The following is a 10,207-nucleotide window of genomic DNA, read 5'->3' as shown; positions in this document are numbered from 1 at the left end:
TACCACTGTGGGGGTCTCCCCCGGTCTCAGACCCTGGAGTGGGGTGTTTTGTGTCCATTGCTGTGGGGTGCAGGAGCCCAGAGCTTTGAGAAGTGAACTGACCTGCGCAAGATCACAGAGCGACTCGGCCCAGGGTCAATTCAGTAACGAGAATGACAACAGCAGTAATAATAACGAAGAGCTGTGTTGTTAACATAACACACAATAAAACAATACCTTATTTTGTGACATTCTTCCTTGTCCTTTAATCTTCAAAACAACTGCATAGGACTTTCAGATTCAGATGTTATAGATGAGGGGACCAAGATACAAGTAGGTCAAACACACTTCCAAAGTCACCTGGCTGGTTCACAGCAGAACTTGGGTGGAGGGCCGCTCAGGTCCGAGTTCTTTCTAGCACAGCACAGGGGCTTTACAAAAGGCTTCCAAATGAGAGCAACTTTTGGAAAGGTACTTCTTTTCTTTAGTGTCTTCCTGCAGTGGTGTGCTTCCATCTGCATGTGACCAGAGGAGAGGCTTCCGGGACAGGATGGAGTCACGCATGGTGTTGGGGAACAGGGTGCCAGAGGTAGAGGAAAATTTGCTTCCATGGTCCTCCTCCTCTCCTTCCCAGGCACGGAGGGCCTTGATGGGCAGCTTGGCAGGTGACATTTCCCAGGGGTGATCTGATCGGAAGACCTTGAGTATCTACACTGGGGACAGGTGAAACATTAAGCAACAGGTGCACTGATAAAAAGCTGGTGCATTATTTTTACAGACAGGATCCTGTTTGAAATGCTTGAGAGTGCAGTGTGTGCAGCTTGACTGATAGCAGGTCTACAAAACCTATGATCAGCTGCCAAACTTCTACCTTATCTTTCTTGAAAATGTAAGTTTTTGATAGAAGTATTGTTTAAGTCTGAATATATCTTTATTTATGATTCTGAAACATATTCTGATGCTCCAAGGTGAGGGTTTCTATGGATCAGTAATGTGTCCTGTGGCATCACCATAAGTGAGTGCATTGGGGTCATCAAAGTAGATGTGGCCTAGGCCATTAGGGAGGCACCCATATATCCACTGGGGGGCTCCATGGCTTCATGTCAATGAACACCAGTGGATGCTGTTTTCTTTTTATTTCTATTCATACCCTGTAGGATCTGATTGCTTCAGTACCATCTTTTTGCCTCTGACTCCCACATTGATGTCCAGTTGTCACTCGGTCAACATCTTGACTTGGATGTGCAATGGACGCCATGAACTCAACTTGTCCAAACAGAACTTACAATCACCCCCTGGCAAATACCTCACCTACAGCTTCCCTCTCTCAGTTAATGGAAACCATCTTTCAATATTTCAGCCCAAAAGCTGGAGACACCCTTGACTGCCCTCTCTCTCCTACCCAGCGTTCAGACTCTCAGAAAATCTTACTGGTCCAACTTTCAAACTATTCCCAGACTTTGACCGCTCTCACCACCCTCACTGCCACTGCCTTGGTCCACGTCACTTTCTTCTCTCACTCGGATTATTGCGTGACCTCCTAATTGGCCTCCCAGCTTCCATCTTGACCTCTTCTGTCTACTCTCGACACGTTAGCCAGAATGAACTTGTTAAAATACAAGTGGGATCATGTCAGTCCTCTGTCCAGAAACTTCCAGTGGCTTCTTGATCCTCAGAAGGGAGTCATAGTCCTAGCTAGGTAGGATCCACAAGCACCCCTATGATTGGTCTCCTCCTCCCCATGACATGGCAGACCTCATCTTCTGCCCCCATCCCCCGATGCTGCTCTGGTCCAGACTCCTTGCTTCTCCTTCAGCACCTGGGGCCACTACCAGCCCAGAGTCCTTGCATTGACTAAAACTCTTTCCTCTTCTTGAATCTCTCCCCCAACACACCCCTCCCTGCCTTGGTCACAGAGTCAGCACCTTCACTCCCTCTGGGTACTTTCTCGGCGAGCTCTTCCTGTCCATCATTTAGAATTTTACCTCCCCCCTGCCCTGCACTTTACCCTTTCCCCCTCCAAGGTAGATGCCATTGTTGCCCCTTTCAGATTCTTCTCCCAGCCCCACACTCACCCCAAGCTGATGTGATGTCAGCTGCCAATGGCTCCCAGATGTCCGGCTTCTTTGGAGAATTGCCCTCAATAAACAGGTGCTGCCTGGCCCTTGCAGCCCCTTCCTCACTCGCTTCTGGGCGGCCCACAGCCAGGAATGCCCTTGCAGAAAGCATTTGTGGTTATTGACGCCAAACAACATAGACAGACTAGAAACCAAGCCCAGAAGGTAAGTAGGTCACTGACTAGTCAGCAGCGCAGAACCTTTCTGACCTGAGCCCCGCCTGGATGGTGTGATTCTACAGCTCCAGCCCTGTAGTCACTTCAGGCTGGAACACAACCCCGGGACCCCCCATGAAGTTGTGCCGAATTAACCTTTAGAACGAGTTGGCCAATGGCTCTCAGCTTGCTTTGGCAAGATTACAACCCAGAGGAAAAAGGAACATTCCCCTTTGCCCTTGGCCATTTCCATCTCACACATTTTGATCGGTCACCCCAACAAGGAAGAACAGCTCGCCTGGATGCCTTCTACCTCTTACCTTTCCTCACCCACCTACTTTTCAAATCGCATCTGTGTGTAGATGAACAGATTTCCCTTGTTCATCATTTGACTGAGACAGGAGCAGGGAGACTGTGGGGGAGAGGGAGAGAGGCCGGTGGCTTAAGCTCACAGTGCCTCGATTTCCTGTGTTAAGATGTGTATAATAATAAGGCATATGAGTACCTACTTGACAGGATGATTGGAAAGATTAAATAAGTTAATATATTATCAAGCGCTCAGAACAGGACGGCCATAGTCAATGCAGGGGAGGACCACAAAAGGCATTAACGCTGTGCCCGTCTGTGCCTTATCTTAGGTCACAGCCAAAGTATGCAGCCCGGGGTAGTGATGGCGGATGGTAAGAACTCGGGCAGCACAAGGACAGGGATAAGGTTAATACCCTCACTTCCAAGACGCGGAACCTATCCTAGATCCCCAAGGTTCCTGATTCCAGCCCATTCCCTTTATTTTATTCTTTTAAATGTTTATTTATTTGGAGAGAGCACAAGCATGGGGAGAGGCAGAGGGCAGAGAGAGAGAGAGAGAGAGAGAGAATCCCAAGCAGGCTCCAGGCTCAGTGCAGAGCCCTCCATGGGGCTGAATCCCACAGCCGGTGAGATCATGACTCAAGCGGAAATCAAGAGTCAGACGCTTAACCAACTGAGAGCCACTCAGGGCCCCATGAGTCCATTCCTTTTAGAACCCAGTGGTCACCTCCAGAGTTGCCCCCATTACCCAGGCCATGTGATTTTCCCCCACACACCCGCAGTTCACGGGCTTCATTGCTACCCCAGCAGGCATTATTTGCCCATCCCCCCATCCACACGTCCCGCCCCCGCAGTGCTGCGGTCCCCGTGTTATTCTGGGCACCGTCGGAGGGGTACAAAAGGTGGACTGTTCTTTAAGCAAGACCGAGCAGCATGATCAGGAGGCAAGCTGAGGCTGATGATGAAGGTCCGGAAGAGGGTGGGATTTTCAGAGCGGAGTCTCTCTGAGCCCCAGACCCCTCCCAGACACGCGGCCCCAGCCCAAGCCGCTGCAGGGTTAAATCTACCCGTGCATTCTCTCTTTGTCCCCAGTAGGCTGCTGAAACCCCAGGGAGGATGAGGGCCAGTCAGCATTTTCTCCCACAGACAAATGGTTCTCTCATCCAGCCCTTTGCGCAGGAAAGCCTGACCTCCTCAGAAATAGCAGCCAGAAAAATCCACACTGCTCATAATCCTACAATTTCCCACTAATCAGATGTCTAGACAAGAATGGTCCCTGCCCCTTTCCTGCTTGCAAATTTGCCTTGACAAGCCGTGTCCTCCTGACGGTACCATTAAAATGTTCTTTATTTGCTCTGTGGGCCTTCGGAGACCCGGCTGCTGGAAACACTATCAGTCTCTGGATCAACTCACTTCTCTGGAAATGCACTCTGATATTCCTCTGCTTAAATTTCATTCTCTTGAGAGGAGCTTTGTTAACGAGGCAATTAGTACTGCTCTGAGCATAAGTAGAGTACTGTGGGGGTTGCGGCCAGATGGCCGCTCAGCCGGACCTGATGCAGGGCTGCGGTGACTTTGGGGACAGTGCCATTCTCACTGTGGCCTGGACCGGTTTAGACAACACAATGTGCTTCTTTAATGCGATGGGGGAGATGGTGGTGGGTTTCAGTTTCCCTCCATCCACGGGGGACCAGGAGACACTCTCCTTTAATTTCCTTCTCTTGGTATGCTAACAGAACGGAGGCTTAAAGCAAAATCTCCTTTATTTATTTTTAAATTAGCAATAGAATAATAGGGATCAAGGGCTGCAGGAAAATGAATCCCCAGCTGCTTCTCTGAGGAGCCTAGGGAACCTGGGCACTGGGTATATGGTACACCCTGCCTCACCACCCCCACCCCCTTCCAAAGCCCACCCACCCCTCCCTGTCCCTGTTGGGGACTGGACCTGGCAGTCGTGGACCCAGGGGTGACATCACCCTCCGGGTCAGAAATGGCTGCAAGGACTCCCCCTGACATTAAAAAAGAAATAGTGCCTTGATTATGTTTTAAAAGCATTACGTACACACGGTATTTGGAGCCTCTCTGCGTGGGATCAGAGGTGAGCTGTACCACCGACGAGCGCTAGAGCTCCTCTGTACCTGTTTCCTCCTCTGTAAAATTGTCACCATAATGGTTTCTCCTTCGTAGGGGTATAGCGAGGGACAGATGAGGTTCTACATATGAAGGGCTTAGACTAATAGTATCTGGTATGAAATAACTGCCAAATCTATGTGAGTGACATAAAAAATCATTTTTAAAAAGCTTTACGATTCAAATACCATACATGGGTATATATAGCGAAAAACACATTTTTTTGGTCCTCGAAAGTCAAATTTCTCTAAAAAGTCTAATTTGTCTAGAAACAGCCATCGTTACCAACTTATTAGCTATCAATCAAGGGATGGTCAAAGCACATGTGTGTATATAGATACTAATATAGATATGCACAAATGGAGAGACAGAAAGCTACAGATACGGATAACTTCCAATTTAAAAAAATCCCACAGTAGATATTATATATTGGTCTGTACTTTTAAACAATGTACAATAAAGAGGCACCTGGGTGCTCAGTCGGTTAAGCATCTGACTGCGGCTCAGGGCATGATCTCACGGTTTGTGAGTTTGAGCCCCAAGGGGGACTCTGTGCTGGTAGTGTGGAGCCTGCTTGGGATTCTCTCTCTCTCTCCTTTTCTGTCTGTCCCACTCCTATGCACGCTCTCTCTCAAAAATAAACAGATTTTTTTAAAAATTCGCAAGAGAAAGGTGTGTTATAAATGGAAAACAAGAACAAAAATTGTTCTGCATTAATTTTTGTAGATCTAGTTCCTTCGTAACAGCTGAATAGCGCCCCTCTGTCAGCCGTGTGGGGATTCCTTAAATGGGGCTCCCGCTGTGGACATTTGGGTGTTTCACCCCTGTATTTTGACGGCTTTGGCTCCTGCGGCTCTTTTTCCTTCTCTCCTCCCAGTTAGGCGTGGGACTCCTTCATGAGTCTTTTTTTTTTTTTTTTAACTTTTTAATGTTTTTTATTTATTTCTGAGAGAGAGAGAGAGCATGAGCAAGGGAGGTTCAGAGAGAGAGGGATACACAGAATCCGAAGCAGACTCCAGGGTCTGAGCTAGCAGTCAGCACAGAGCCTGACACGGGGCTCGAACCCACGAACTGTGAGATCATGACCTGAGCTGAAGTCGGACGCTTAACTGACTGAGCCACCCAGATGCCCTCATGAGTCTTTTCATGAAGAAGTTGAAGCAGATCCTGGTGTCCCCCGAAATGGTCCGGGCTCAGGTGAAGCCCCGCTAGCTTCTGGCGTCAGGCTCTGTCTCCAGGTGGCCATCCCCCAAGTCCATGGGAGAGAAATTTGGAACGCCTGGGGCTTGTCGGTCTTGCCCAGGCTGGTCGAGTTTTACAGTCATTTGGGGGCACCTGTGTGGCTCAGTCGGTTGAGTGGCCACCTTTGGCTCAGGATGTGGTCTCCCGGTTCATGAGTTCGAGCCTCATGTCGGGCTCACTGCTATCAGTGTGGAGCCTGCTGTCCGCCTCCCCTCTCTGCCCCTCCCCTGCGTGCACTCTCTCTCAAACATTTAAAATAGCTCGAAGTTATTTTCAAGACACCACCCCAAGGAGATATATTTGGATGTGTGAACAATTGTAGATTACAGGCAGATCACAGTCTGCGTACGTACGTGCACATCGAGCTTGTTTTTCTGGTCTTTGGGAATCTGAAGAAGAAGCCACTAAACTTACACAGCCATTTATCTCACTTTCTGATTTCATTGTTTCCTTTCTTTTTTTCCCCTCCCAGTTGCCCTGGAAGAATGTTTAATTTTAGCACCGCATAATGACAGCTCTAAGAAATAGTCTCCCTTCCACCCCAACAGGCTTTGCGATGCAGTAACTCCAGGTATAAATAACAATTGGCACATCAGAGGATTGTCCAAAGATTAATAAGCCTGAGAGGGGAAAATAAAATGACGTCTCGATTTCTGTCTGGAACAAAACCATCTTTTTCTGAAAGCTAAGCCTTGAGGCAAAATTTTGAATGTTGGTGAATTTGTTTGAAATAACCGGAGGTCTTCTGGGACGCAGCTCTGAATAATGGAAGGTCAAGCTTTTCGGCCGGATGGGGCTGCACGGGCCCCACCGTGTCTTGGCTGTGTCACCATGGTCACTTGACGTGCCCAAACCTCACAGACCTCAGTTTGAAATGGGCGTGAGGTGTCTCATCAGGATCAGGTGAGAATAAGGAGAACCGTGTGGGCGAGCCTGGCGGGCCGGAAACACTCCGTCCATATTCATCTTTCAAAGCGCCTGACATCACTCTGTGTCGGAGGCTTTCGAAGCACAGAGATGAGAGAAAAGAGTCTGGCAGCCTTTCTTGTTTCTCTTTCCTTTTCAATTATGTCTTCGTGGAATGGGAGCGAGGGAGCCAGCCGCCCCCCTCCCCCCGGACCTCACAAAAGGCCGATGTCTGTGGGCTTGGGACGTCTGGAAAAGCCCATTAGGCTGACATGGGACGCCGCCAAGTTTTCATATGGTTTTCATATTATCAGGCTTGTGTTGACTCCTGTGAGCTTTCTCGCCACAATCCCTCTGTGACTCCGGGAGAAAGGAAGTGCAGGCCATCTGAAGTGTAGGTCGCACGCCCGCAGACAGCCAAGGGTACAAGGAAGGAGAAAGACTCCCGGGTCAGTGCCCAGACTCCGTGAACAGGTCCCCTCGGTGCCCACCCCCTTCCCCTCCTTCCCAGGCTCCCAGCCTCTGGCACGCCCTGTCTTCCCAAGGATTCAGTCGTGTCTCCTGTCTGCTTCCTTCCCAGAGGAGCACGAGCGGGGGAGCCTGGCAGGCGAACCAAAGCCGTTAGCAGCGTCCAGGCCGGCTGACGCGGCTGTCCCTGGACCCTGCTGGGCAGATGTGGGCTGGTCCCTCCATCAGCTGCCCTTTGACAACGGCTCCCCAGGTCAGTTTCAATTCAGGCGATGGTCATCCAGAAATAAAGACGGGTCCTTCCTAAGCGCTGTGTAAATGTAGCCGGTCTGGACATAGCCTGTGAGCACTGTATGAAGTCCGCAATAATCATGACAATAATTAATGTTCAATTCCACAGAGATGTAGTGAGCCCCATATTTATTGAGCTCCAACTGCATACCTGGCACTGGACTAGTTCTGAACAAAATAAATAACAGCTAAGGTTTATCATGTTGGCCCTGGGGCAAAGCACTTTTTATATATTGCCTTAGTCTGTCCGCTCATTAGCCTCATGAGGTAGATATTGTTAGGAGTCCTATTCTTCAGATGAAGCAACTGAGGCTCAGGAAGATAAAGCAACTTGCCTCAAATAACATCAGTAGAATGGAAGCCACAGGTAAGGTAGGTGGTGCATTTGGGCAACACATGAGCCCAGTCCCCTGACAGCTGTGGAGTGACTGTGACCATCCAGTGTAGACCACCTGAGGTTTCCACCTCAGACTTCTGTTATGCGTAGCCACATCTAACCATAGCTGCTGCTCTGTAACGTTCCTTCCAGCCCTGGAATCCTGACTATGAACACAATGCCCCACCTTCTAACCTTTACAGCCAGACACAGCTCTGCCCCATTCCTGGGCTTTCACCACCACCCAGACTCAGGACTCTCCCTGGCCCAGGCAATGAGAGGGATTCTCGGCCCCGAAGAACGTGCCCTCGGCCTAAGAGGCCTGGCTCAATGTGATCTTGTGACCACTTCTTTCTAACTCCCGAGCCCTCACCTTGTTCTGGGACTAAGCCTCCATTTCCACCTCCATTTCCAGAACCACCCCTACGCCTGGGGTCCTCCTCACCCAAGGCCCTGTCCTGACACTCTTTCTGGCACTTGGGTCCATTCCCACAGAGCCAGGCTCCTGCGGGGAGTTGGCTACCGAGACAGGGAAGAAAGAAGAAAGGTTTTGAAGTTTGTCTACTTGGATAAAAGCTTCCAGTTAGTGGCTTATATGGATCAGTTTGGTGGGAAATGGAAGATGGTGCCTTTGGGGTTTCAGGCCTTAGGTCTGGAAGTGGAGACTTCAAGAAATGTTAAGCCTTTGCCTGCATTTTCAACACCGGGCGCCATATTTTATCATACTCTGGTCGTGACGAACAACTGCACCCCCTTCTTCATTTGCCTCCCAAGCCCTGCTCTGACCACCACTCTCCAGTTCTCCTGCTCCCTTCCTCCAGCAGCTCATCTCAAACTGAGAGGTCTTTGGCCTCTGGGGGTAGAAGACTCCATTAGGCAGTTTACTGCACCCACTTCACTCCTTTTCCAAATTCTACCTCCAGCTTGTATCCACGGTTCATGTTTATAATCACTTCCTTATAAAACCCCTCGACCCCTTTCCTTCTCTCTCTTTTCACTGTACTTTCTTGGCAAAAATGAACCCTCCTTAAATCCTATTCCATGTCTGCGTGCAGGCTGATGAAGAAAGTTGGAGAAAAGCACTCATCCACGGAGGCTCCTTTCCCTGTACATTCTTGATCACTAACGTCAGGTCAGCTCTGAGTCTGCTCAGGAATCCCCGTATGTGTTGTAGGACCTCCACCAGCTGCCCCATGACTGAGTCATGCCTCCCCTCCCTCCTCCACTCCCCTTCCCTACTTCCCTATCCTCACGCTCAGGCCATGGTCTTGCTTCCCACCTTACTGTAAGAAGGGAGCCATCGGAAGAGAACTCCATGTGCTCCCCCACCTGTGCCCTCCCCTCCCTGCTCTGCTGCCGGGGTGCTGACCTACCTCTGTTTAGGAGAGAGAGGCAATGTCAGCCATCACCTTGTGCTCATTTCAGTGGTTATGGTGGTTTTAATGGTAGCAGTAGAGGAGATGGGATATGGTGGTGGCAGAGAGGATGAAGGGACATGGAAGTGGTGGAGATCACAGAAGCTACAAAGCAATTGTAGGAAACGATCTTTGAAAATCTTTGAAAAACATTTTTTTTTTTTTCAGGAAAGTTCCAGGTAGCTAGAGTGGGAGCAAGAGATTTTAGTCTATGCTGCAAAACAAGCCTTGGCGGGAGTATAGGGCAGCAGATGTGATGGGAAAGCTGTCCAGGGTGGTGACAGGAAGGTGGCCAGGGTCCCTCCAGACAGGCCACTCTGATGGCTCAGGTGGATAGATATTTCCAAAGTCATTCCTGATTAAAACGGATTTGTGAACTCAGCCGAGGACCCCCTGGCCCCCGGGCCATATTTTACAGTGTGCTGCGTTGGGTCAAGGCCTCTGGAAATCTCCCTAAGTACTTCTCGTCCTTCCTTCTGTTGGACCCCATAGTCTCCAGGGCCCCCAAACAGCCCTGCTTCAGTGGTCTGAGGATCAGGGAACATCAGAGTCATGGGGAGACCTTAGAAATGTTCTAATCCAACAACTTCATTTTACAGAAGAGAAGGGTGAGGTACAGAGAGGTGACCGCCATGGGTACTATGCAGTCAGCGCAACCAGAGCCATTGTCTCTTTACTCTCACATCTCTGTCATCCCGATTTGTCCCTGTGTTGTTTGCTCGATTCCTTCACTCTTCAGATTCATGAAACGAATTCATGAAATGAAAACTCGAGGCTGTACCAGTTTGGATTGCTCTTGGCAGCGATCATTTAAAATGA

At 49.6% G+C, this 10,207-nt stretch overlaps 1 long non-coding RNA gene across 1 annotated transcript; it reads right to left on the bottom strand.

The window, feature by feature from the left end:
- Positions 1-223: 223 nt before the first annotated feature.
- Positions 224-4,737, bottom strand: LOC144226391 (uncharacterized). The gene is made up of 3 exons (XR_013333623.1): positions 4,623-4,737; positions 2,572-2,663; positions 224-692 (listed from the first exon to the last, which is right to left on the bottom strand). It is a non-coding gene; the product is annotated as an uncharacterized LOC144226391 (long non-coding RNA).
- Positions 4,738-10,207: the final 5,470 nt, after the last annotated feature.

The sequence above is a fragment of the Crocuta crocuta genome, unplaced genomic scaffold (genome assembly GCF_008692635.1).
Source record: "Crocuta crocuta isolate KB4526 unplaced genomic scaffold, BGI_CrCroc_1.0 scaffold282, whole genome shotgun sequence".
NCBI classification, from domain to species: Eukaryota; Metazoa; Chordata; class Mammalia; order Carnivora; family Hyaenidae; genus Crocuta; species Crocuta crocuta.
The sequence above is the reverse complement of the archived record's forward strand: the minus strand, read 5'-3'. Positions and strand labels throughout refer to the sequence as shown.